Raw genomic sequence first — 27,702 nt, forward strand, 5'->3', positions numbered from 1 at the left:
AAGGAATTTGAAGGTGGATGCAGACACAGTATGTTGCGTAAGTGGGCAAAATAATACAAGATAGACGAACACACAGATACGTAGACAAACACATAAATAAAGACATATATACATACATAAATAAATATCCACACTGGAAAAAGACTGCATCAGAAATAATGTTGCCAGAAAGATTTAATTTCAGAGATAGGTCAAATAGAACATTTGGACATCTTAAAGAAAACAATTCTCAAGATATAGAATGGCTTCCAAATTAGGTGCTACAACAGAAATTGAAATGGTTCCTTTACATTAATATATAAAAATCAAGAGTATAGCCCATTGTTATATCTGCCCACGGTGTTAAAGAAATAGGGAAAAGCTCTTTGGTTCACTAACATCCCTCAGGGAAAGAAATCTGTTATTCCTATAACATTTGTTATCCACATTTGACCAGACCACAGCAATTTGGTTGACTCTTAATTACCCTCTAGGTAATTAGGAATGGACAATAAATGCTGGCCTAGCCAGCAATACCCTCATCCCAGGATTGAATTCAAACATCCTCAGGGTAGGAGTGAGGAAGGGATCATAATGGTTCACCAATAACGTACATGAAGGTTAAATGAGTGAATTCACGCCAATGCACAAGCTGAAGAGAAAATTTCACAGATTTTATTGTCTAATTAAGTATAAACATCCACTGACACTGATTAACGATTTGGTGCATACATACATGGAAGTCACACTAAGAAGTGATGACCATTGTCCAGAGATCCACAGTACATCATGAAAAAGAAAACATTGTTCAGAGGTACAGGATATTCCAAAGAAGAAATTATCTGGCTCAGATCGAAGGTACTCCAGCCCGCTCACAGTCAGAAGCAGAATCAAAGTTAAGAACTGTCAACCCAGGGACCAACCAATCTTCCAGATCCAAAGAGAATAACTACCTGAATGTTATGAAGTCAAAGACTTGAGTAGTAGTAAATGTAATTATTTACAAAAAAATTGTGATATTCACATAAGCCAGAAAAGAAGTGCAAGGGAGATATGTACAAGGGTATAAGGGTCAGAGAAGGGTAAAACCTAGGATGCCTTAAGCACCACCCAGTATGATGATGTCACATCGAATCTGGTGACAAGTGTACCCCATGGTGAACAAAAATGCAGCTAACCTCATAAGCACGATGGCTTGCAAAAGAATGTTATTAAACTAGAAAGGGTGCAATAAAGATTTACAAGATGTTACTGAGACGAGAAGGTTTGAATTATAAAGGAGAAGTTGGATAAGCTGGAACTTCTTTCCCCTAGAGCGTGTGAAGGGTGACCTGAGAGGTTTATTACGTCATGAGGGCATGGCTGAGCTGAATATCCAAGGTTGTTTCTCCAGAATAGGTGAGTCCATAACTACAACACAATAGTACAATATAGCATAAGAACAGGCCCTTCAGCCCACCAAGCCTCTGCTGATTCCTAGACCTTATTTAGACCTAACACTGATTGCCCATACACAGTGTCTAGCCCTCTGTTCCTGTACTATCAAGATACACCTTAAACATAGCTAGCGTACCTGCTTCCACCACTTCCACTGGCAGTGCATTCCAGGCACCACCAGCCCGTGTGAAATATTTTCCCCACACTTTCCCGCTAAACTAAATTACTTGTAGTGTTCAGGGTTGTGCAGGTTAGGTGGATTAGCCATGGGAGGATCAAGGGGACAGGGTAGGGAGGTAGGTCTGGGTGGGATATTCTTTGGAGGATCAGTATGACTCGATGGGCCACATAGCCTGTTACTGCAATCTAGGGGTTCTGTGAAACCTGCAGTGTAGAAGCAGGCTATTCAGTCCACCAAGTCCACCAGACTCAACCCCCTTACCCTATCCCTGTAACCCTGCATCTCCCATGGTTAGTCCATCTAACCTCCACATCTTTGGACTGTAGGAGGAACCTGGAACACCCAAGGAAACATACAAACATGAGGAGAATGTGCAAACTCAACATAGATAATTACCCGAGGGTAGAACTGAACCTTTCCTCGCACTGTGAGGTAGCAGCGCTAACCCCAATCATTCTGTTTCCCCAGATTTTCCACCAGATCATTATAACCAAAGTTCCTAGCACTGATCCCTGTGGAACACCACTAGTTACTGACCTCTATTCCGAAAAGCAGCATTTCACTGCTACTCTCTGTCATCTATGATCAAAACAGTTTGCACCCTTCCAGCCAGCTCACACTGGATCCCATGACACTTGATCTTCTATAACAGTCTGCCGTGTGGTCCCTTATCAAATGCCTTACTGAAGTACACGTAGACAACATCTGCTGCCTTTTCTCATTGATCATTCCTCTTACCTCCTCAGAAAAGCTCAATTAAGTTGATGAGACATGACCTTCCCATAAAAACCCATGTTGCCTATCAGCAAGTCCATTCATTTCCAAATGTGAATAAATCCTGTCTCTCAATTTTTCTTGATCAGTTTCCCACCACTGATGTCAGAGTCACCAGCCCGTAATTACCTCGATTATCTCTGCTTCCCTTATTAATCAAACAAACAAATTTGGCCATTCTCCAGTCCTCTGGAACCTCCCCTGAAGCAAGAGAGGATGCAAAGATGTCCGTTAAGGCTCTAGCTCCTTCCTCCCTTGCCGCCCAGAGAATCCTGGCATAGCTTAATACATTTCAAGACACCCAACACTTCCTTCTTCATTATGTTGACCTGCCAAAGAGTGTTCACACACCTTCCCTAATTTCAACAGCCCGCATGTCTCTCTTTTTGGTGAATCCCGATGTAAAGTACTCATTAATGATCTCACCCATTTCCTCTGGCTCCATGCATAACCTCCCTCCATTATCTTAGAGTGAGCCTACTCTGCCCTAGCTAAAGTTTTCTCCTTGTAAATGTATAAATACCTTGGAATTCTCCTTAGGCTGGCCAAGGACATTTCATAGCCCATTTTAGCCCCCCAACACCCTGGTGGAGATCCTTCCTACTTTGTCTATATTTTTCAAGGACTTTGTCTGTTTTTTAGTTACCTAGAACTTAGGTAGGCTTTTTTTGGACTAAGCTTTTTTTTGCCTCTGTCATCCAAAGTTCCTGAATCCTGGCATTCCTGTCCTTCATTTTCAAAGAAACATGCCTACCCTGCACTCTAATCAACTGGTCCTTACAAGACTCCCACATGTCAGATGTGGATTTACCCTCAAGCCCTCCTCCCAATCCACGTTTTATAATTCTCATCTAGTCCGGTTATAGTTAGCCTTCCCCTAATTTAACACCTTTTTTTTAGATTAGACTTACAGTGTGGAAACAGGCCCTTCGGCCCAACAAGTCCACACCGACCCGCCGAAGCGCAACCCACCCATACCCCTACATTTACCCCTTACCTAACACTACGGGCAATTTAGCTTGGCCAATTCACCTGACCCGCACATCTTTGGACTGTGGGAGGAAACCGGAGCACCCGGAGGAAACCCACGCAGACACGGGGAGAACGTGCAAACTCCACACAGTCAGTCGCCTGAGTCGGGAATTGAACCCGGGTCTACAGGCGCTGTGAGGCAGCAGTGCTAACCACTGTGCCACCGTGCCGCCCACCGTGTCCAAGGTCCACTCTTGTCCTGATCCATAAATGTCTGAAACCTTACAGAAGTATGGTCACTATTCCCAAAAACTTTGATCACCTGGCTGGGCTCATTTCCCAATACCAGGTCCAGTTTAGCCCCTGTCAGTTTAGCCCCCTCCCTCGCTGGACTATCCACAAACTGTTTCAAAAAAACCCTTCTGGACACACCTAACAAATTGCTCCCTATTCAAACCCTGGGCACTAAAGCAGTCCCAGACAAAATGGGAAGTTAACATCACCCCCCTATCACAACAACCCTGTTGTTTTCATATCTTTCCAGAAGGTGTCTACATTTCTCTACCACCATCTCCCATCTGGCAGCTGCAATGTCTATAGTACAATCCCAGCATTGGTGACTGCATACTTTCTATTCCTGAGCTCTACTCATCATGCCTCATTCCAAGATCCCTCCAGGGTGTCCTCCCTCTACACAGATGTGATATAACCAGTCATGCAACTTCTCCACCTCTTTTGCTTCTTCCTCAGTCTCATCTAAAACATTGAAATCCCAGAATATTAAGCTGCCGGTCCCGTCCTTCTTTCAAGCATGTTTCTTTAATAGCAACATCATCATAATTGCACACATTAGTCCAGGCTCTAAGCTCATCCATCTTACCTGTTATACTTCATGTATTGAATAAATACAGGCCAAGCCTCCAGTCCCACTGAGCTCTGCACCTCTCCCTGACTGCTCCTCCTCTTAGCTTTATTTGCCTTAGATTCAGGCCCTTCCCCAGTTTCTACACTTACTGGCCTGCTGTTTCAGACCCCACTGCCCTGCCACACTAATTTAAACCCTCCCAAGTGGCACTTACCACTTGCCCGTCAAGATTAGGTGCTTCTTGTATAGGTCCCATCCTCCCGAGAAGGCATCCCAATGATTGGCATATCTGAAGCCCTCCCTCTACAACAGTGCTTTAGTCACATGTGTCGCTAGCCTCAGTAGCATGGGGAGTACTGTAACCTTGAAATTTTTATCCTAGAGGTCATGTTTGTTAGCTTACTACCTAACTCCCTAAATTGTCATTACAGTTCCTTGTCACTCTTCTTTCCTAACTAGAGGGCATGGGTTCAAAAAGGACCTGATGGGCAATTCTATCACAAAGAGAGTGGAGTGTGTAGGGAATGAGCTGCTAGAGGAGGTTGTGGAGATGGGTACAATTACAACTTTTAAAACTTTTTTACCAGGATGGGTAAATGAATAGGAAAGGTTTGGAGGAAAATGGGAAAAATGCAGGCAAATGGAACTAGATCAGTTTAGAATACCTGGTCAGCGTGGATGAGTTGGGCCGAAGGGCCAATTTCCATGCTGCATGATGCTATAATGCAAATTGTTCATGGCTACAGATAACACCTCTCTGTTATACCCCAACCTCCCAAAAGTGATCTCCTCTGCAATGGATTCCTCCTCTGCCACCCACCACTTCACAAAGTTATCCTACAAAATAGGCTCACAATGAAGCAAGAAACCATTTCCATTGTGCTCTGCAACCTATCTGCATTTCATCTTTTTTAAAACTGTTTTTCTTGCACTCTATCTCCACCCACTCTGCTTATCTGTCATTCACTCACCTTTATTATCAACTCCAAGCATCTTTGTCTGATCTTCCTGCTGCTCATAAAGAGATTTAATATTCGCGATTGAACCATTATCTTTGTGTTCACACATGTCTATTAGATCCTACCCCCCTCTTCCACAGCACTCTCCATGACCTCAACTACTCTAACTTGACATTTCACTAAAGGTTTTGTTCAGAAATGTTTCAAACCTGCCCATTCTCACACACACCCGAATCCCTCACACCAACCTCATGCTTTGCTCACTGGCCACACTGAAAACTATTGTAAGATCTATAAATTACACTCAGAGTCACAGAGGTGTACAACACAGGCACAGACCCTTCGGGTCCAACTCGTCCATGTTGACCAGATATCCTAAATTAATCTAGTCCCACTTGCCAGCATTTAGCCCATAATCCTCTAGACCCTTCCTATTCATATACCCATGAAGATGCCTTTTAAATCTTGCAATTGTTTCTCACAACTGCTATGTCTTTCTCACTTTCCATCTCAACATGGTCAATCTATTTTCTATGCTCAGAACAGCACCTTTCACCCAAAGCTTGTACCCTGCTCCTGAAAGGGTCACTCTCTATGCTGTAATTTTCCACATTTACAAAACCTGCTCTGAACCCTTTCATCAAAATAGTCTCTCCCAGTTGCCCCTTAACATTTGACAAGAGACTTTGTCAATATTCTCTCATGTCTTCATTTTTCTTGGTTCTCCACCTTTCCCTCTTCCCTCCTTCAATAGGGCCATACTTTAACATTGCATTCTCAAATTGACCTCAAGTGCTATTAAGATTAGATTAGATTACTTACAGTGTGGAAACAGGCCCTTCGGCCCAACAAGTCCACACCAACCTGCCGAAGCGCAACCCACCCATACCCCTACATATACCGCTTACCCAACACTACGGGCAATTTAGCATGGCCAATTCACCTGACCCGCACATCTTTGGACTGTGGGAGGAAACTGGAGCACCCGGAGGAAACCCATGCAGACACGGGGAGAATGTGCAAACTCCACACAGTCGCCTGAGGCGGGAATTGAACCCAGGTCCCTGGCACTGTGAGGCAGCAGTGCAAGTTAATAACAATTAATTACTCAGATTTTGCATCAAATTATTGCTGAATCTTGTCTAGGACACCTGCAAGTGTCAATTTACCTACAACTTTGGGAAGCTATTCTGTCAAAAGTCATCCTGGCTTGAGTTAATGATAAACACAGAATGAGACAGGACCACTCAGCCAACAAAATCTTGCTGTTTAGAATCCACATAGGATTTTTACTTTGTGACATTTTCAATTGCAAATAAATTTATAAATAAATGCTAATCTTCACTTGAACACCAAAGTACAATGCTCCTCCTTTGTTGACATCAATCCATCTTGGCAACATATAAAGACTGCATCGGTTTCATTTTAGATATCTTGATTTTGGGTTGAAATGGGAGAGGATCTGTTTTAAAACAAAGATTTCTGCACTTCGTAAAAGCAAGGAACCTGACATTCATGACAAGTGTTGTTTAAACAGCTGCCTGTTCAAGCAGTGGTAGAAATCTAGTTTGCACATAACTTGGAGCCAAGGATGTACACAAATGGAGCTTTGGCTGACAACAAGCAGCTGATTAATCTGGGGACAATCGACCAATGGTTGATGACACAGGCCTTCTGCCTGTCAATAACTATGTGATTGGTTCCCCGGTAGCTGAACTTTAGGGGCATGAATGTTTGGGCAGAAATTGTTAGAACCCAGGAGGAGAAAGAATGTTTTTTTTCTCTGCAGTAAAAAATATCTCAAGGCTAAAAATAGCGAGTTTATTTCCCTTTTCCAGTTGCTGGAGGTGGTCACGTTTAATGGATAAGTCAAAGACCCATATATGTGTGAACCAGTCACCCTGTGCCTCTTGTAAACAGGTGAAAGTATCAGGAGACAGAAAGTCAAGAAGCGAGGTTCTGGTCATCTGAGTAAACCCTGTGAAGGTGAACAACTGGAATGAGAGAGAGAGAGAGAGAGAGAGAGAGTACACTTAGTGGGTGTTTATAAGAAGGTTAGAGTTTTGAACAATAGTGTTATTTTCAACAGTTCAAAATTGTTAATCTGTAATGAGAATTTATGGATTTGTAACAGTCATTCTTGTGACATGCAGAAATCTAGAGTGTATTTTCTTTGAACCTGGGTCTGAAACTCAGGTAAATGTGGGAATTCTCCGTACTTTATAAAAAAATTTTTTTTTATAACAACTCGGAATATAGCACATTACCCCAGTGAGGAGTAACTACATAAAATCTCACACGCGCACACACACACATTACTGCGCTAAGAAACATAATAGTCACTGTTTATATGTTTCAGAGAAATAAAGTGTCTCTGAAGACATGGAGCTGTATCATGTATCTTAATTTTGGATTACGTTCAAGTCCTATGATTTTACAAAACTTCGGCCGCAAGGACTTCTTAACCGGTAAATACTGGTGATATATGACTCTAACTGTTTTGGCTGTGACAACAGACAAAAAGAAAATGTATAGTTTAGTGTTCATCATACAAAGTACGTAGTGGTTAATTATTGAATTATAATACATTGAAACATAAAAGATAGGAGCAGGAGGAGGCCATTTGGCCCTTCGTCCCTTGGATCCTGCTCCGCCATTCATCACAATCATGGCTGATCGTCCAACTCAATAGATTAATCCTGCTTTCTCCCTATAACCATTGATCCCATTCGCCCCCAAGTGCTCTAACTAGCTGCCTCTTGAATACATTCAATGTTTTGGCCTCAAGTACTTCCTGTGGTACTGCATTCCACAGGTCCACCACTCTTTGGGTAAAGACATATCTCCTCATCTCTGTCCCAAATGGTTCACCCTGAATCCTCAAACTGTGACCTCTGGTTCTGGGCACACCCACCATCGGGAACATCCTCCCTGCATCTACCCTGTCTAGTCCTGTTAGAATTTTATAAGTCTCAATAAGACCCCCCTATATTTGTCTGAACTCCAGTGAAAACAATCCTAACCTTGTCCGTCTCTCCTCATACATCAGTCTCCCCATTCCCAGAATCACAGATGGGCTGGATTTTCTTGCAGCAAGTTTGTTTCTGTCACAAACCCATCCCAACGAGAATCACAATCTATTTATGGATGGGGGACAAGTCTTCAACCAATTAGTGGTTAGGGAGAATTGGGAGAGAGTGAGAGAGGTTGAAAGAGAAAGAGAGAGAGCGCAAGAGAGGATGGGGGGGGGGGGGTGGAGGAGAGAGAGAGAGATGGAGAGAGATCTTCCTCCCACAGGCCAAAGATGTGCAGGTTTGATGGATTGGCAATGCTAATCTGCCCATACTATCGTGGGATGTGCAGGTTAGATGAATTAGCCATAGGAGATGTATGAGGTAGGGGAGGATAGTTTGGCTAGGATGCTGTTTTGAGGGTTGGTGTGGACTCGATGGGCCGAACGGCTTGTTTCCCCATGGGATTGAAGCAAAGAGTAACAAGTCGAGAAAGAATGTACAGTAATTCCTTTTGCAGTACCTCACAGAGTGTGCACAGTAACGCTGCCCTAGGTGGGAACACTGAACAATCCCATGCACAGTAATCCTACCAGAGGTGGAACAAAGTTTGCACCTTGTTTCTTTGTACATTCCGTTGCGCTTTTTAAAGGGCATAATTCCAGAACAGCGTTAAGAGCATCTTCAACTGTCCTGAGATTACAATATCTCCCCAGTACACCAGCTCATTTCCGCTTCTGAGGAAGGGTCATCGCACCGGCAACGTTAACTCTGATTTCTCTCCACAGAGGCTGCCAGACCTGCTGAGCTTTTCCAGCTTTGGTTTCTGACTTCCAGCAGCCGCAGTTTTTTTAAAAAAATCCAATTTCCGGTTACATTTATAGAGCACTTTTCGCAACTTCAGAAGTAATCTAATCGATTGTGTTAAGCATTTTCTAATACAGCAGCCTAACTGCAGTCAATATGCACATCAGGAGTTCTACAGACAGAATAGGCGGAGATAAGGCCAGTCCTCGATTCGACAAAATATAACCACCAGATATTGCACATCCACCCAGGGGTGGGGCACCAGGACATCAAGTTGACACCTCGTCTGAAATACAGCAGCCCTCAGACTGCACCAGTCCCTCGGGTACTGCACTGAAGTGGCAGCCTGGCTTGTATCGGGTTCAAATCTGCAACATTCCGAGGTGTAAGCGTTATGACTGATCCATGGCTGATTCCAGAGTTTTAGCCTTCACTGCTGTTTCAGAAAGGCAGCTGGGACTCTGTGACTGAAAATGCATTTCCGGATATCAAATCTAATATCTCCTAATTGTACTCCCAGTCTCTAAAGGTGCCTGGAATACACAGGAACAAGGCTGTCCCAGCTCCCGCTGGTGTTTATATTCTATGTGCGACTCCTCCCATACCTCTCTCTCCCCACCCTCCCACACACACAGTTGTCAGGCTTTGCTCAGACCTGTCACATCGAACACTTCTGGTCGTCTCGATGTCCTTTTTAGAATGAAATGTCATTCTCTCTCTCTCTCTGTGCCCCCCACCCCTTCCTTGAATTCTCTAGTGAATTTCTTGGTGCCTGTTGACTCCCATAACAACAGCACGGTCAACTCAGTCGGTCTTCAGTACAACTGAAACCAACCCAATATTGAATGCTCCCACAAAGGTTGTGCGCGGCGCAGATACACTCCACGGATCTATTCACCGCCAGTTCCGTGTTTAAAGAGAAAGGGGGGGGGTTTTGCTCCTACCCTGCCGGAGTAAAGTTGTACAACACCATTTCCAGAATGGGCGGCAACACTGAGTTATTTCCAACTGCAGATCCAATTTGATCAGACAGTTTGTCGCGGCTTCGGTTCCATCTCTCAGCCTCAGTTGGAACAGTTCCCTCACTGAGTGCTCCTTAATACTGGGAGTGGAAAGCAGACATGCATGTGTTGCAGTGTGAGACACTGCAAGGAAAGGCATAAGGAGCTGGCACTTATTAGGGTTTTTTTCCTCTTAAACGCTGCTGTTCGTTCCAACAGCTAAGAAAGTCCACTCGCTGGTGAAAGATTCACTTTAAAATAAAAGCTAAGCTGGCATGAAGCACTGGAATCTGGGAGCACTTGCTGGCCCAATTGACTTACCCCAGAAGAGCCTGCCGCTAACTGTGTAGCAGCCCAGCCAACTCCTCCCGCATCCCAGAGCGCCCAGTTTCGGACAGCCCGGAGCGCTGTGAACAGCAAAGCATTTAGCTCGGAAATTACTCCACCCCCAACATCTGATCTATTCCCTCCTTCTCAAGCGGTAATCCCGATAAGTAATTAGAAAAGTTCTCTTACTAATCCACCGTGAATCTGAAACAAACTCCTTTTTTCTCATTAAACGCCCAATGACCGAATGGTTTCTGTAACCGATCCGGAAAAAAAACTTGCATTTATATAGCACCGGGGCCAAGCGTTCGAAGTATTTTGCAGAAGCACTCGGGTTGATCAGTTACAGATATTTCAATAAAAGTGCTTGGGCGCTCCGACAGATGAGACTTCTGGCTCAGACATAGGGTCACTGTCACCCCTTCACAAGTCACAAATGCTTTCCAAGCCCACGGGTCCCTGAAGGCAGTGGGGCAGATTAAGGAGGCACATGGGACACCTGCCCTTATTTCTCACCAGGCATTGGTGAGAACAGCAGGGAGGTCACGTACAGAGTAAGCGGGAGTACTCTGTGCTGTTCTGGTCACCAAGCTATAAGCAGGATGTACTTGCACAGGAGGGGATGCAGATGAGACTCATCAGGATGTTGCCTGGGATGGAGCATTTCAATGCTGAAGTGAGGCTGGATAAGCTCAGGTTGTTTTCCCTAGAACACAGAAGGTTGAGGATCCCAGTTGAGCTGTATAAGATTACATGGGGCACAGACAAGTGGATAGAAAGTACTTGTTCCTTTATTGAAAGGTCGATAACAAGGGGGAACACTTCTAAGGTGGAAGGCAGGGGGTTTAAAGGAGATTTGAGGTAAAAATAATTTCACCCAGAGAATGCTGGGGGTCTGGAACACATTGCCCAGGAGGGTTGTAGTGGTAAGATACTTCATCACCTTTTAAAAGGAGAATCAAATTACGACAGAAGCTGGAATCTGTATTGAAACATCTTCAGCTTTATTGTTTTCATTACCTTTCTAAAATACTTGGGTGAATATTTGAAATGTCAGAACACTTAAGTTCTCGAAATTGGGACGAGTGTGGATCTGGAGTAGCTTTGTCATGGCAGACTCAATGTAATGTAGGATTCTATGGAATCATTGTTTCAATGACCAAACAGTCCAACTAATTCTCCCACAACAAGCCCCCATAAATAGCATCATGGTCATGAGCAAACCATTCCTTCATGAATGACGTTTGATAGGGAGGAATCGTGGATGGGTTGGGGGAGGTGTGGTAGAAGAATTTACTTACTTTTTTCAGTATAGTGTGTTCCTGCTCCTGAATACAGTCAGGGTGTCAGTCTAACCTTTCATCTGACAGCATAGCATTTCCTCACTTTGCGGTGTTGCATTCCAACTTTAGCTCATTCCCAAATCTTTGAGAATTCCTGTACGAGTGCTTCCTAAATGTTTTCCCCACGGTGAGCCATTTTGAAAATTATTGCGATCCCTCAGTGAAAACAGAGCACAGGTATCTATTAGAGGGGGAGCTCAGCTGTTATAACTCAGTTACAGCTCCACAACAGCCATTACTGGTTCTCTGGCCAACTCATGATAGGCAATAAAAGATAGCCTAGCCAGCAACAATCCCATATCCCTCGAGTGTCATAGAATCATAGAGATGTACAGCACGGAAAAAGACCCTTTGGGCCAACCTGTCCATGCCGACCAGATATCCCAACCCAATCTAGTCCCACCTGCCAGCACCTGGCCCATATCCCTCCAAATCCTTCCTATTCATGTACCCATCCAAATATCTTTTAAATGTTGCCATTGTACTAGCCCCCCACCACATCCTCTCGCAGCTCATTCCATACACATACCACCCTCTGAGTGAAAAAGTTGCCTCTTAGGTCTCTTTTGTATCTTTCCCCCAACCTTAAACCTATGCCCTCCAGTTCTGGACTCTCTGACCCCAAGGAAAAGAATTTGTCTGTTTACCCTATCCATGCCCCTCAAGATTTTATAAACCTCTTTAACGTCACCCCTCAGCCTCCGACACTCCAGGGAAAACAGCCCCAGCCTGTTCAGCCACTCCCTATAGCTCAAATCCTCCAACTCTGGCAACATCCTTGTAAATCTTTCCTGAGCCCTTTCAAGTTTCACAACATCTTTCCGATAGGAAAGAGACCAGAATTGCACACAATATTCCAGCAGTGGCCTCACCAACGTCCTGTACAGCCGCAACATGACCTCCCAACTCCTGTACTCAATATTCTGACCAATAAAGGAAAGTATACCAAACACCTGCATCTATCTACCTGTGACTCCACTTTCAAGGAGCTATGAACCTGTACTCCAAGGTCTCGTTGGACAGCAACACTCCCTAGGACCTTACCATTAAGTGTATAAGTCCTGCTAAGATTTGCTTTTGCAAAATGTAGCACCTCACATTATCCATCTGCCACTTCTCAGCCCATCTGATCAAGATCCCATTGTAGTCTGAGGTAATCTTCTTTGCTGTCCACTACACCTCCAATTTTGGTGTCATCTGCAAACTTACTAACTGTACTTCTAATGCTCACATCCAAACCACTTATATGAATGACGAAAAGAAGTGGAACCAGCACCAATCCTTGTGGCACTCCACTGATCACAGGCCTCCAGTCTGAAAAACAACCGTCCACCACCACCCTCTGTTGTCTATCTTTAAGCCAGTTCTATATCCAAACGGCGAGTTCTCCCTGTATTCCGTGAGATCTAACCTTGCTAACCAGTCTCCCATGGGGAACCTTGTCGAACGCCTTACTTAAATCCATATATATCACATCTACCGCTCTGCCCTCATCAATCCCGTTTGTAACTTCTTCAAAAAACTTAATCAAGTTTGTGAGACATGATTTCCCAAGCACAAAGCCATGTTGACTATCCTTTATCAGTCCTTCCCTTTCCAAATACAGGTTCATCCTGTCCCTCAGGATTCCCTCCAACAACTTGCCCACCACCGACATCAGGCTTACTGGTCTATAGTTCCCTTGCTTGTCCTTACCACCTTTCTGAAACAGTGGCACCACAAAAGCCAACCTCCAGTCTTCCAGCACCTCGCCTGTTACTATCGATGATACAAATATTTCTGTAAGAGGCCCAGCAATCACTTCTCTAGCTTCCCACAGAGTTCTAGGGTACACCTAATCAGGTCCTGGGGATTTATCCACCTTTATGCATTTCAAGACATCCAACACTTCCTCCTTTGTAATATGTACATTTTTCAAGATATCACCATCTAGTTCCCTACATTCTATATCTTCCATGTCCTTTCCCACAGTAAATACTGATGCAAAATACTCATTTAGTATCTCCCCCATCTCCTGCGACTCCACACAAAGGCCACCTTGTCGATCTTTGAGGGGCCCTATTCTCTCCCTCGTTACCCTTTTATCCTTAATGTATATGTAAAAACCCTTTGGATTCTCTTTCATTTTATCTGCCAAAGCTATCTCATGTCCCCTTTTTGCCCTCCTGATTTCCCTATTAGGTATACTCTTACTACCTTTATACTCTTCTAATGGTTCACTCGATCTATCCTATCTATACCTGATATCTGCTTCCTTGTTTATCTTAACCAAACCCTCAATTTCTTTAGTCATTCAGCATTCCCTATACCTACCAGCCTTTCCTTTCACTCTAACAGGAATGTACTGTCTCTGGACTCTTGTTATCTCATTTCTGAAGGCTTCCCATTTTCCAGCCATCCCTTCACTTGCGAACATTTGCCCACCGTCAGCTATTGAAAGTTTTTTTTAGATTAGATTAGATTACTTACAGTGTGGAAACAGGCCCTTCGACCCAACAAGTCCACACCAACCCGCCGAAGCGCAACCCACCCATATCCCTATATTTACTCCTTACCTAACACCATGGGCAATTTAGCATGGCCAATTCACCTGACCCGCACATCTTTGGACTGTGGGAGGAAACCGAAGCACCCGGAGGAAACCCACGCAGACACGGGGAGAACGTGCAAACTCCACACAGTCAGTCGCCTGAGTCGGGAATTGAACCTGGGTCTCAGGCGCTGTGAAACAGCAGTGCTAACCACTGTGCCACCGTGCCGTCCACATTAGGCTAAGTTCTTGCCTAATACCGTCAAAATGGCAGCTTTTGTTGCCCCAGAGCTCACAGCCCTAAAATCTCAACTCATGAGCCCACTGGGATCTTGACCCCTACTTTAGGAAGCTCTGACCTTTCTGGTCCATTTCCTCTGATGTCAACCCAAGTCCATATGGTATCTTCATATTGGATAGTGCTTGATGCATTCAGCATGAACCTGTTCTGAACGTAATATCTCATGCAACCTGTCTCCCAATGGAAGATAAATTTCATGCCAATACATTTATTTTAGAAATTTAGTGCTATTTTAACTCACTGGTTTTCTTTGATGTTGTGATGGAACTACTGGATGGAATACACAGTGAATGGAATGTACATGGATTGCAGTATGACTTTTTAATAGAATTCCTTTGCAAAAATTGATATTGGAAATAATGAAAGCAGATATCAGTGGAAATGTGTTACAAATAAATGGCATTAGGTGACCAATTAAAACTCAGATGATGCTGAAATGGGGATTATCACCAACTAGAGAGAATATTACCAATAGGTCCCAGAGGGATATGTCTTTTGGGAGCTCTTTTACTGAACATTTTCACAATGAGGATTGACCAGTGTTGCAGCAATGTTCCAGATGATACAAAGCAAATGAACGTAGTTGACACCATTGTAGAAGAATCACTCAATGTTCTATAAAAAAAGTTACCAGGAGATGCGGAAAATCCTTCACGAAATTAAACTACAATCTTGCAAAACCAAAGCTGTGAGAGCCAGCAAAACGTCTTTCCTGGCTCCTCACAATTTATTTGTTCTCCTCCAGTTTATACAATTTGTTGGCCCTGCGCTCATTGGATAACATTAGCATAGCCAATCATGCTGGCTTGCTTTATCTTTCAAAACTAATCATCATCTGCCACACTGGTTCACTCCATCACACTTAACCTTTCTTGTTACGACACCAACATCTTCAGCATTAGCTCATCTCCCAGTGATTTAACTAACCTATCACAATGCACTACCATTATCTGCTACTGGAGCCCTGTAACATGATCCTGGGCATACTTTGCAACACTAACTACATGCCTGCCGCCATAACTTCCACAACACAGAATTGAACTGGAAGGATTTGAATATTAGATAACTGGGTAGATAGCTGGTGGATGAAATTCAACACAAAGAAATGGGGGCAAAAAATACAGAAAGGAGCTGTGACTTAATGAAAAGGAAGTAACACACATGAAAACTGAATAAAATTGAAGCTGTCCTAACAATGTTCAGTCACAAATAAAACAACCAGATGTTGGAACCCATTAAAAACCTAATGTTGCACTGAAAGAGAGTGGTAATCCTCCCAGCTTGAATTCATTACTATGACTGTACTTAGACCACAGTTGTGGTCGCTACAATATGAGAAGGATATTGCAGCTATTGAAGAGATATAAAAGATCGAGGCAATAAGGAAATTGAATTCTCAGAAGCGGTTATATAAACTGAGCATGTTCTCACACAAAGAGCCTGAGGAATGTTAGGATGACTGAAGATTCTAAATAAACTTAAGAATGCAGGTGGTTACCAACTCATTCAATTTCTCCATTTCAGAAAAGGCACAGCCCATATATGAGGGAGCTTAAATTCTAAACAAATCAAAATAATACTGAACAATTGGTAAATTTATGGAAAAGATTTGAAGTTACTTGAAGCAGGTAATGTTTAAAAGAAGATTTTGAAAGAAATAATTTGGGATGTGGTAAATTGAGAAATGTCATGGTCCCCTGACATTTGGGGGAATAGCTGACTTTGGAGCCATATACCTCTCCATTGCATTTCCCCAATTCTTATCCGGATCTTTGTAGACTAACCAATAGAGATTGATGGCCTGATTATTTAACAACTCCATATTCGATTCATAGGACTAACAGGATGATAGGAGGTGAACGACAGAAGGCAAGTGAGAAGATCTTTTATCATCTGAGAATTCTCATCTTCCTACTCTATCCTTCTTTTCATCTTTGGAGGTTTCCTACTATATTAGCCATGACCTCTCTCTCTCCCCTAGATTTCTGAATGTTAGAAATGACAGGATTCCCTCCTGGTAATGGTTAAATGCCCTGTCTGTAGTCTCCTCTAGACCCTTAAATTTGCAATGATCAGCAATCCTAGAATTTTAATCTCAAGCATCATCGATTTTAAATGGCTCCACAACTGGTGGCAAGGTTTTCAGCTGCCTGCACTGCAAGATCTGGAACTCCTCCCAGCATTTCTCCACCTCTGTATCTCACTTACCTTTCTTAAGATGATCCCTGGAACGTACCTCTTTGACCAAGCACTTGACCATCTCCTCTATGATCCCCTTATGTGGCTCAGTGTAAAGGTTTGTTTTATAATCTTTCTGTGAAGAACCTTTGAATGTTTAATTACATTAGAGGCACTATGTAAATAAAGGTTGTTCAGATACCCCACTATGGATATTGAGGTGGGAACTTCAAGAAGAAAACTACATTCAAACCATTTGCCCATTTTTTGTATATGGAAAGGTACAGTTTAATGTGATAGGATGACTACATATTGGAAAGTACTTTCTTTCACTGCACAGAATTTTAATTTGAAGAATACACATGTATAAGCTGTTGACTAAATAGTACCCACCCAGACAAATAGCAAGGAATATAAATAGTACTGAATCAAAAACCAGAGAAGATCTAGGTTAAGTTCTTGTTCTGTTGTGAATTAGCTGAGCTCTACGGCAAGACCTAGATAGGGAACTCATGTTTTCAGTGCATCGTTTTCTTTGGCTCATTGTCAGTTTCACTCCAATTGTGCTACTGCCTTAAGTCTAAAAACACATACCGTGTTAATGGATCATTTTTGTAAATTAGTAAACAGCAGAAAATAGCCTTAAGATCATTCTATGTCTGAAACAATAAAAGCTTTTAATGTTTAATTTAAAGTTTCAAAAGTTTGCTTCATACTGGTTACAGATGAGTGGTTATAACATCAACTGTAATAGGGTGAAACCAGGACAGGGCAAGTAGATTTTGTTTCAACATAGAAACACAGAAAATAGGTGCGGGGTGGGCCATTCGGCCCTTCGAGGCTGCTCCACCATTCAATGTGACCATACAATCTCAACATCCCACTCCCATGTTCTCTTCATACCACTTGATCTCTTTAGCCACAAGGGCCACATCCAGTTCCCTCTTGAATATACCTAACAAACCGGCCTCAACAGCTTTCTGTGGGAGAGAATTCCATTGGTGCGCAACCCTCTATCCAAAGAAATTCTTCCCTATCTCAGTCCTGAACGGCTTACCCCTTATTTTTAGACTGCTTTAGCAGCACTTCAAATATCAAGTGACTGCAAAGAAATAATTAAAAATATTCAAGTTGAAGAACTAAAACCAGTTGTACCCATCGGTTATGTGTGAACATGATGAGCAAAAGAAAAACAACATGTTTTGTAAATTTGTGCCATATTCATGACACCTGCAGCGATGAGATCCTTTACAACTCACCTTTCATCTCCAAACCCAGCAGCTATAGAATAACCTGGGAAAGACAGGAAAGAAACAGGGCAGATGAGGGAAAAATATACAATGGAAAAATTCTTCCATTAACTTAACTCCTACATGCTGACAGTCTTCCGGTTCAGTTGCATTTAAAATTGTGGAAAGAGTTAAAGGGGGAGGGTGATGAGAGGAGGGCTCAGCAGAGGTTAAAATTTCTGGAACAAGTAATAGGACAGAGAATATGGAGAGGGTCCGGAACCTAACTTCAGGGACAACAGTTAAGGGGGCAACTGTTAGAAGTGGGGCAGACCAACACAGGACTACTATTGTTATACTTAAATGCACACAGTACATGAAACAAGGTAAATGGGTTCTTAATTCAGATTGGAATTGGGGGAATACAATGTGTATATCACAGAGATATGGTTGAAAGAAGATCAGGGCTGCGAACTAAATACCCATGGATACGCATCCAATCAAAAGGACAGCCAGATGGGCAAAGGGGCCGGGGTTCCCTTGTTAGCAAGAAATGAAATGAAATTGATAGCAAGAGATGGCAGGGAGTCAGAAGGTGTAGAATCAGTGTGATAGAGTTGAGGAAGTGCGAAAGGAGAAAAGACCATGATGGGAGTGGTGTACAGGCCTTCTCACAGTAGTCAGGGCATGGAGAAGAAAATAAATCAGAAGCTCAAAAAGGTTTGTGAGAAAGGCACTATTACAATAATCATTGGAGACTTGAATATGTAGCCAGATGGGGAAAAACAGTTAGGTAGCAGATCTTAAGTCAATTAATTCATGGAATGTCTATGAGATGTTTCTTTTTAAGCAGCCTGTAGTGGAGCCCACTAGGGAACAGATAATTCTGGATTTGCAGGAATGAGGCAGATTTGATTAGGGGGTTTAAGAGGAAGGTACCCCTCAGGCCCAGTCAGCACAACATGATAGAATACATATTTGAACACTCCCTGCAGTTTGAGAGGGAGAAGCTTGAATCAGATGTATGGTATTATAATTGAGTAAAGGTAACTACAAGGACAAGTGGGTGGAGCTGGCCAGACTTAATTAGAAGATGATGGAGTTGCAATGGAAGGAGCTTCTGAAGATAATCCCGGGGCACAACAAAAGTTCATCCCAGAGAATAAACATATTAAGGGGAGGATGAGGTAACTGTTGCTGAAGAGGGAAGTCAGGAACAGCATTAAAGCAAAAGGAAAATTTGTGGGAATCCAGAGGATTGGGAAGCCTTTAAAAACCCGCAGAGGATAATGAGAATATCAAGTGGGAGGTGGGGAGAAGATAAAATATGAGAAGCTAACTACTAATATAAAAGAAGACTGCAAGAGTACTTTTAAATCTAAACAGTAAGAGAAGCAAGAGTGGACATTGGACTGCTGGAAAATGAGGCTGGAGAAGTAGTAATGGGGAATAAAGAAATGGCGAATTGAATAGGCACTTTGTATCAGTTTTCATTGGGAAGACATCAGCAATTTACCTGAGTCAGGGAGTAGAGGTGAGTGTAATGGCCATCACTGAGGAGGAGGTGCTGGGGAAGCTGAAAGATCTGTAGGTGGATAGATTAGACTGGATGGACTACACCCCAGAGTTCTGAAGGAGATAAATGAGGAGATTAGAGTGGCATTGGTGGTGATCTTTCAGGAAACTCTGGAGTCAGGGACACCTCTGGTCAAGAAAGGAGGATGGCAAAAGACAACAATCTGAAGACTAGTTCGCCTGACCTCAGTTGTTGTTAAGATTTTAGATTTCACTAGTAAGGATGAGATTGCAGAGTACTTGGAAGCACATAGTTGAAAAAGGAGCAGAGTCAATGGGAGATCATGCTTGACAAATCCTAGAGGAAAGAGAACCAGTGAACGTGATTTATTTGGCACCGGAAGCTGCCAAATAACAGCCCATGGTATTAGGGCAAGATACTGGATGGATACAGGATTAGCTGATTGACAGAAGGCAGAGAGTAGGGATAAGGTGTCTTTTCCAAAATGACAGCTGGTGACTAGTGGAGTTCTGCAGGGGGCAGTGTTGGGTCCACAACTATTCATTTTATACATTAATTATCTGGACAAAGGAACTGAGGGCATGGTTTACAGATGACAAAGATATGTGGAAGGACAGGAAGTGTAGAAGAAACAAGGAGGCAACTGAAGGACTTGAACATGCTAGACTTGGCAAAAAGTGGAATACAAAGTGTGAGGTTGTAAGTTTGATCGCTGAGCTGGAAGGTTTGTTTTCAGACGTTTGGTCACCATACCAGGTAACATCATCAGTGAGCCTCTGGTGAAGCGCTGGTGTTATGTCCTGCTTTTTATTTATGTGTCTTGGTCTGTTAAGGTGGGTGATATCATTTCCAGTTCTTTTTCTCAGAGGATGGTAGATGTGGTCCAAATCGATGTGTTTATTGATGGAGTTCCGGTTTGAATGCCAGGTCTCTAGGAATTCCCATGCATGTCTCTGTTTAGCCTGCCCCAGGATGGATGTGTTATCCCAGTCAAAGTGGTGGCCTTCTTCATCTGTATGTAAGAATACTAGTGATAGTGGTTTATGTCTTTTTTGGCTCATTGGTGTTTATGTATCCTGGTGGCTAGTTTTCTGCCTGAGTGTCCAATGTAGTATTTGTTACAGTTAGGTTCATCAGCCAACAAACACATTCTACTGATTTCTCAACAAACCCAAACAAGCAAACACAACACATCCAGAAACCCTAGCTACTCTCTCCAACTCAAAGACATCTCTGAAATAACTTCCAGATTACTCTGACCCCCTTGGCATCCTGGTAGCCCACAAACCTACCAGCACTCTGAAACAGCTATTGAGGAACCTAAAGGACCCTATACCAATAACCAGCAAAACTAATGTCATTTACAAAATACCTGGCAAGAACTGTAACAAACACTACATTGGACACTCAGGCAGAAAACTAGCCACCAGGATACATGAACATCAACTAGTCACAAAAAGACATGAACCACTATCACATGAGGAGGGATATACTATTAAGGCTGTATGAGGCTCTGGTCAGACCGCATTCAAAACATTTTTGAGCAATTTTGGGCTGCGTATTTGAGTAAGGATATGCTGCCATTGGAGGATGATGCCATAGATGAAGGACTTGTTATATGAGGAGCGGTTGAGGTCTCTGTGTCTGTACTAGATGGAGTTTAGAAAAATGAGGAGGATCTGATTAAAACATACAGGATGCTGACAGGCCTGGATACAATGGATATGGAGAAGATGTTTCCATTAGTAGGAGAGACTAGGACCTGAAGGCAGAGCTTCAGAGTGAAAGAACAATCCTTTAGAGCTGAGATGAGGAGGAACCTCTTCAGCTAGAAGTGGCGTATCTGTGGAACTCTTTTCACAGAAGGCTGTAGAAGCCAAGTCATTCAGTGTATTTAAGACAGAGATACACAGGTTCTTGATTAGTAAGGGGGATTAAGGATTATGGGAAGAGGGATGGAAAATGGTGTTGAGAAACATGTCAGCCAAGGTCGAATGACGGAGCAGATGTGATGGGCTGATTGGCCTAATTCTGCTTCTCTACCTTATGGTCTTCTTGTCCTAAGATGATGGGCTGAGCCTTGTTTCTCAAATCTAATTCAGCATCACCTGACATAGTTCAGGAGCCTCACTCTGGGATGGTGGTCTCTTTCCTCATCTGTTGCAGACAAAACAGTGGGGAAAGGCCAATGATTTGCATTTTCTCTGGACTCTCTTTCGGCTTAGTTTTACAGGCTCAATATTAACTATTAACCTGCTTACTTTCCATAGTCGCCTGGTCTTCACCCAAGCTAAGAACCAGTTGGTCTCATTTTTGAAGTTGACAGGCTTAGGTAGGGCAGCGTTTCACTAACCACATCTCAAAGCCTACTGCTCCAACTACTACTTTCAGTCAAACAATCAATTCACTTCACACGGTCAATACAGTCCAATTGGACTCTAGATGACACCAGGGTGCTTTGGTTGATTGAATTGCAGATACACTGCTCATGTTACATAAAGAAAATCTGAAGGCAGTTCACAAAAAAATGCACCACACAATCAGGCAAATAAGGAAATCAGGTTTGACTTTACCTCATCACTTACAATCAGAACAAGAGGAGGACATTAATGTTGTTTAACAGAATAGATTCCTTTGGATGTTTTTGTGGTTGAAATTCATTTATTAAAATGATTAAAAAGAAAACTAAATTGCAAGGTTTACTATTTTTCTCAGTAATACTTTATCACAGTAGAAAGAACTTTTAAATGTTAATAGCTTGATTAATTTTATCTATTTAGAGTTTTAGTCAGAACATTTGTAGGAGTTGGGAGGTCTGTTGCGACTGTACCAGGACACTAATTAGGCCACTTTCAGAATACTGTGTACAATTCTGGTCTCCCTGCTATTGGAAGGATGTTGTGAAACTTGAAAGGGTCCAGAAAAGATTTACAAGGAGATTGCCAGATTGAAGGGTTTGAGCTATAGGAAGGGACTGAATAGGCTGGGGCTGTTTTCCCTGGAGCATTAGAGGCTGAGGGGTGACCTTATAGAGGTTTATAAAATCACAAGGGACATGGATAGGATAAATAGACAAGGTCATTTCCATGGGTGGGTGAGTCCAGAACTAGAGGGCATAGGTTTAAAGTGAGAGGGGAAAGTTTTAAATGGGACCTAAGGAGGAATTATTTCACGCAGATGGTGGTGTGTGTATGGAATGAGCTGCCAGAGGAAGTGGTGGAGGTTGGTACAATTACGACATTTAAGATGCGTCTGAATGGCTGCATGAACAGGAAGGGTTTAGAGGGATATGGACCAAGTGCTGGCATTAATTTAGGATATCTGGACTGGACTAATTTAGGATATCTGGTCGGCATGGACGATTTGGACTGAAGAGTCCATTTTCACGCTGTACAGCTCTATGACTATGTAGAGTAATGAGTTCGCAGAATGTTTAATGACAAAAAGGTTTCAGTATCGTGTGATTTGCAGAGCTCTGGAAGGAGGCAAATGGTTTCTCAGGGTTTAAGTAAATGCATGTAAATATAAACTTTTGAGGAATACATCTTGGACTCAGCAAGAAACCATACTTGCGACTTTAAAGCTAGTTAGATCCCATACACACAATTAAGCAAAATTTTTCTCTGCAACAGAGAAATATGAAGTTCAACTCTGCTCTGCCACTCACTTCGAAGGAACTTATATTTGTAACATAAATTTTAGCTCAAACATCAGAATGGACAATATCCATCTATACTAAAAAATTCTGTCACCCTCAATTTATGGAGACTTAAGGTTCCCAAGATCAAATTTAATTTATATTGTTCCATTAACAGGAAATCACCTTCCCTTGCAGTAAACTTCAAGGATTACATGCCCAGAGGAAACATTTCTCAAGTGTGATTCAGTACTTTCCTGAGCATCAAGCCTTTTATATTTCCTAGCTCAGTATGGTTACATTGCTATGGGCCGGGTGTCCAAATCCACCGTGATGAAAATAGCAAAGTCAGCAACAATTGCCAGTAACAACAGAAGCCAGCAGGAAGTTTCCATAGGAAAACTACTCCTTTATGCCTCAGTAACTAACCTCAAAGGTCCAAAACTCATCAAATCATAGAACAGTGAAAAGGTATTACTGCATCTTGAGAGAATAGATACACTATTCATCATTTTGAAAACTGTTAACTCGGCTCAACACAAGGGTCCCACTTACGAGGTGACACTTAACACCATTACGTTGTTTAACATTAGCTTGATCAAAAGTCACAGTGCAGAATGCAATTTGAAAATGTGAATGGTCAGCAAGTTGCTGGCACATGGAGTACAAATATGGTTTTCAAATATCCCAAAATCAACACTAAAAAATACACTATTCCAATTTTTAACTAAAGAATGGGCAATTTGTCAAAAAGGCAGAGCTAGAAAAATTATAATCCGCTTTACTGTGCCTATCATTGTGGCATGTAATGCTTGGAAGGAGAGTCCAGCCCAATACAAAGATCAGTACTGTGGCCTTGCATTTCAAAGCTGGAAACCATGGAAACATCCTCAGGCAGTATGCACCAGAATGTTTCACGTGAAATGTATTTTATAAACACAATCTATCCCACCCAGCAACGTTCACATCCCATAAATTAAGTTTTGAAATTTGTAATGTACCGAGGAATCTTGTGTGCATTGGAAGAAACAGTGATACTGCATCTTATGTAATTTTACATTTGAACTGTCACATAAGGTATTTCAAAAAATGTTTGGAGTAAAAGTGTATCTTTTCACAGAAAGATCAGCTTCAGAAATGACAAGTCCTTACAGGGAGACAAAGTTAACCTTGGTTTTAATTCATGTTACGTTAGTTATTTCCTAGCAGATTATCTTCAAGGAATTGTAGGATTAAATAATTCCACAATTCAGGTTAAAATACAATAAACTTCGTAACTATAAAGACATACTTCACTTACTTTAACTGACCTCTAGAGGGTAACATTATCAAACTAAAAATTTGATTATATAAGATTACATTAACACCTCTCTTCCTTTTTCAGTCAATTATAGTTTCTTCTCCTCTATTTTCCACCCTAGTTGGGGGTCAGCCAATTAACTATATTCTGAACCTGCAGAGTGCATTGATTCTAATTATGACCATCTTGGTTACAGCATCAAGAAGTGTTTGACTGATCAACTAACTCCTCAGTTTTCAATTCCAGTCATTCTAATTTGAAATACATGCTACTTGGAAGACTGCCTCCATGGGGGTCTCGGAGGAACACACTACAGTATCTGACTATGCAAGCTCACAAACCTACGAGATCAGCATACTGATTCAGAGTAATATTAGAGACTAGGTGTGCAGAGGTTGCCAAGAGTGAAATGTTGAGGTTAGTCATTCAAAATCAAGAGTCTCTGAATAACATCTTCGGTAATGAATTCCCAAATTTTGTAAACATCTGCTGATATAAATATAGGAAAAAAGATTTTAAAAATACAGTCATATGAACATGGAAAGGAATCTTTTAGCCAAACTGAAACTGAAGCACACCCAATGTAACCTGCTTCCTCAACTGATATATTTTACAAAAATGCTCGTTCAACTTCCTCCTAAAGTTATTGATCATTGCCAGTTTCCTCCTGGAGCAGTCTGTTCTCAGCATTTCGACTCTCTGCATGAAATGAAATAGTACATCTCATCTGTACACTGACCTTGCCTTTCAGAGCTTAATTTTGTGTCACCATCTCCGCCATACTCTGCATAAATCCCTGCAATTAAGAATTTGACATTTTCAAATTTTGAAGAACCTCGAATACCGTAAAATCAGATCTCACTTCAGTTTTGCGACCAAAAGACAACACTTAAAAAGAAACACAGAGCAGTCCCTGTGTTGCTCAGTGGCTATTGGAACTTTGTGGCTGTTTCATTGGGTCATACTGGTAACAGTGGTTGATAACAGTGGCTGAGCAATCAGTTGAGATTCTTGGCTTTGCAGGATAGCTGACATACTTTTATCTGTTCTTAACGTGATCACCAGCTTCCAGAACTCTGAATGAAAGCACAATTTATTCTTATTGTAGTACAGGGGTGTTTAGAGTCTGCACTCAAGCTGTGGCTTGCACAGCACTCTGGTCCCCACTGGCACATCAGCTGACCAATACACGTACCAGATTTTTAAATAAAGTTTTTTCCATATATTTCTGGAAGGGTTAAACATAAAGAGTGATGTTCTGAATGCCAAAATGGCCACCAGCAAGATAAGGCCATTCAGTCCACTTCTTCATTCAATGAGATCATAGGTAATCCTCCATTCCCTTACTGATTAAAAAGCTATCCAAGTCTTGAGTATGCTTAGTAGCCAAACCTCTACAGCCCCCTGCAGTAAAGAATTTCACAAGTTCACTATCCTCTAAAGAAAATCACTCATCTCTGTCTTAAATTAGCGATCTTTTATTCTGATCCTAAACTCTCCCACAAAACAACCTTTCTGCATATACCTTTAAGGTACCCAAGAACCTTGTATGTTTCAATAAGGTCACCTCTCATTCTTTCATATTCCAATGAATACAAGCCAAAACTACTTGAAGCCAGCCCCCTTCATATCTAAAGTATCTTCTCTGGATTGTTCAAAGTATTCCAGATGTGATCTGACTAATGCCTTGCATAATTTTACCAAGACCTCCCTTTTTATCCTGCATTCCCTTTGTAATAAAAGGTCATCATTTCATTCCCCTTTCCTATTACCTAACGAACCTGAAAGCTAGCTTTTTGTAATTCATGCATGAAGATTTCCAAATCTCTCAGACTTGAGAAAGCTACAACCTCCTCCATTTAACTAATATTCATCTCCTCTATTCAACCTCTCGAAGTGCATAACATTACATTTCCCCATGTTATATTCCACTTGCCAAATGTTTTCACACTTGCTTACCGTCAATATCCCTCTGTAGATTCCAAAGATCATCCTCACCTCTTGCCTTCCCACTACGTGTGTCATGTGCAAACCTGGCTATAGCACATTCACTTCCCTCATTCAACTCATTAATATATATTTGTAAATAATTGCAGCCACAGCACCAGTCCTTGCAGCATTCCACTAGTTACAGACTGCATTCCTAAAAATGCCCTCGCTTATGTCAACTTAGTCTTATATTAATTAGACAATCCTGTATCCATGTTAACATGCCACCCCCAAGTAGTTATCTTAAGTAGCCTAATACATAGTACATTGTGTCTTCTTAAACTCCACATAAATTATTTACTACTTTATCTATCCTGCTTACTATCTATTCAAAGAATTCTATAAAACTGAAGCTGCCCTCAGTCTGCCTGATTGTATGTATTTCTAAATCCTCTGCTTGTTATATCCTTTATATCAGACCCTAAGTTTCCCACTAACTTACAGCTCCATTTATTGTCTCCCTCACCTTTTGAATAAAGGTGCTCCGTTGCTAGTTTTTCCAGTCCTCTGGAATTTCTCCAGAATCTAAGGATTTTTGGAAGATCACTATGAGTGCATTCACAATCTCTGTAGTTACTACTTCTTACATCTCAGGATGTATCCCAGGTCCAAAGGACTTGTCAGTCGTTAGTCTCATTAGAATCCTTAGTGCATTTTGTCTGGTGATATAATAGTTTTTATTTCCTCTCATCCCTTTGCCCCATGACTATTTAGTAATTCTGTAATGCTATTAATGTCTTCCTCTTTGAAGACTGATGCCATATGTAAATCAGAGGGTTGACAGTGATCAAGTCCAGGCTAGGATTCTAAAGATCTAGGCTAATGTTCCAATCCCACAATGGCATTTGATGGAATTTGAATTAAATTAATAAACCTGGAAAATAAGTCAGTCTCAGGAATTGTGATCATGAGACCATTGTCAACTGTTTGAAAACATCAATCCTGCCATACTTATCTGGTCTGATCTTCATGTGAAACCAAACTTACAACAATACGTTAACTTCCTTCAATTGTCTTGATTGCCTCAGAAATGTTGGACAAGCCGCCCCATTCAAGGGCAACTAGAGATGGGCAAGAAATGCTGGTTTTGTCAGTGATATCAACATCTTGTGAAAAAAAAGACATCAGCCAGCCACAACAGATGTCAGGAATTGACTGCACATGTGCCGCTCACATCCTGATGAAGGGCTTATGCCCGAAACGTCGAATTTCCTGTTCCTTGGGTGCTGCCTGACCTGCTGTGCTTTTCCAGCAACACATTTTCAGCTCATCATATTACCATCCTTGCACTGAGACTATGGCTGGCTGCAAATTCACTGTGTTACACTTCCAGAGAGGCAGCCTT

The 27,702-nt window shown here is 42.0% G+C and overlaps 1 protein-coding gene across 3 annotated transcripts in view; it reads right to left on the bottom strand.

The window, feature by feature from the left end:
- Nucleotides 1-10,374, bottom strand: part of LOC132826221 (monocarboxylate transporter 12-like) — a 52,440-nt gene extending 42,066 nt beyond the window's left edge. Inside the window, exon 1 of one of the 3 annotated variants that reach the window (XM_060841894.1) lies at nt 10,308-10,374. The gene's annotated coding sequence lies outside the window, so the exon portion shown is untranslated. Of the gene's footprint in view, nt 1-8,794; nt 9,108-9,929; nt 9,989-10,307 lie in introns of those variants that run through there. The other 2 variants (XM_060841895.1, XM_060841893.1) reach the window with 2 other exon arrangements.
- Between the last annotated feature and the right edge of the window lie 17,328 nt (nt 10,375-27,702).

This window comes from Hemiscyllium ocellatum, chromosome 22 (assembly GCF_020745735.1).
Source record: "Hemiscyllium ocellatum isolate sHemOce1 chromosome 22, sHemOce1.pat.X.cur, whole genome shotgun sequence".
Taxonomy (NCBI): Eukaryota; Metazoa; Chordata; class Chondrichthyes; order Orectolobiformes; family Hemiscylliidae; genus Hemiscyllium; species Hemiscyllium ocellatum.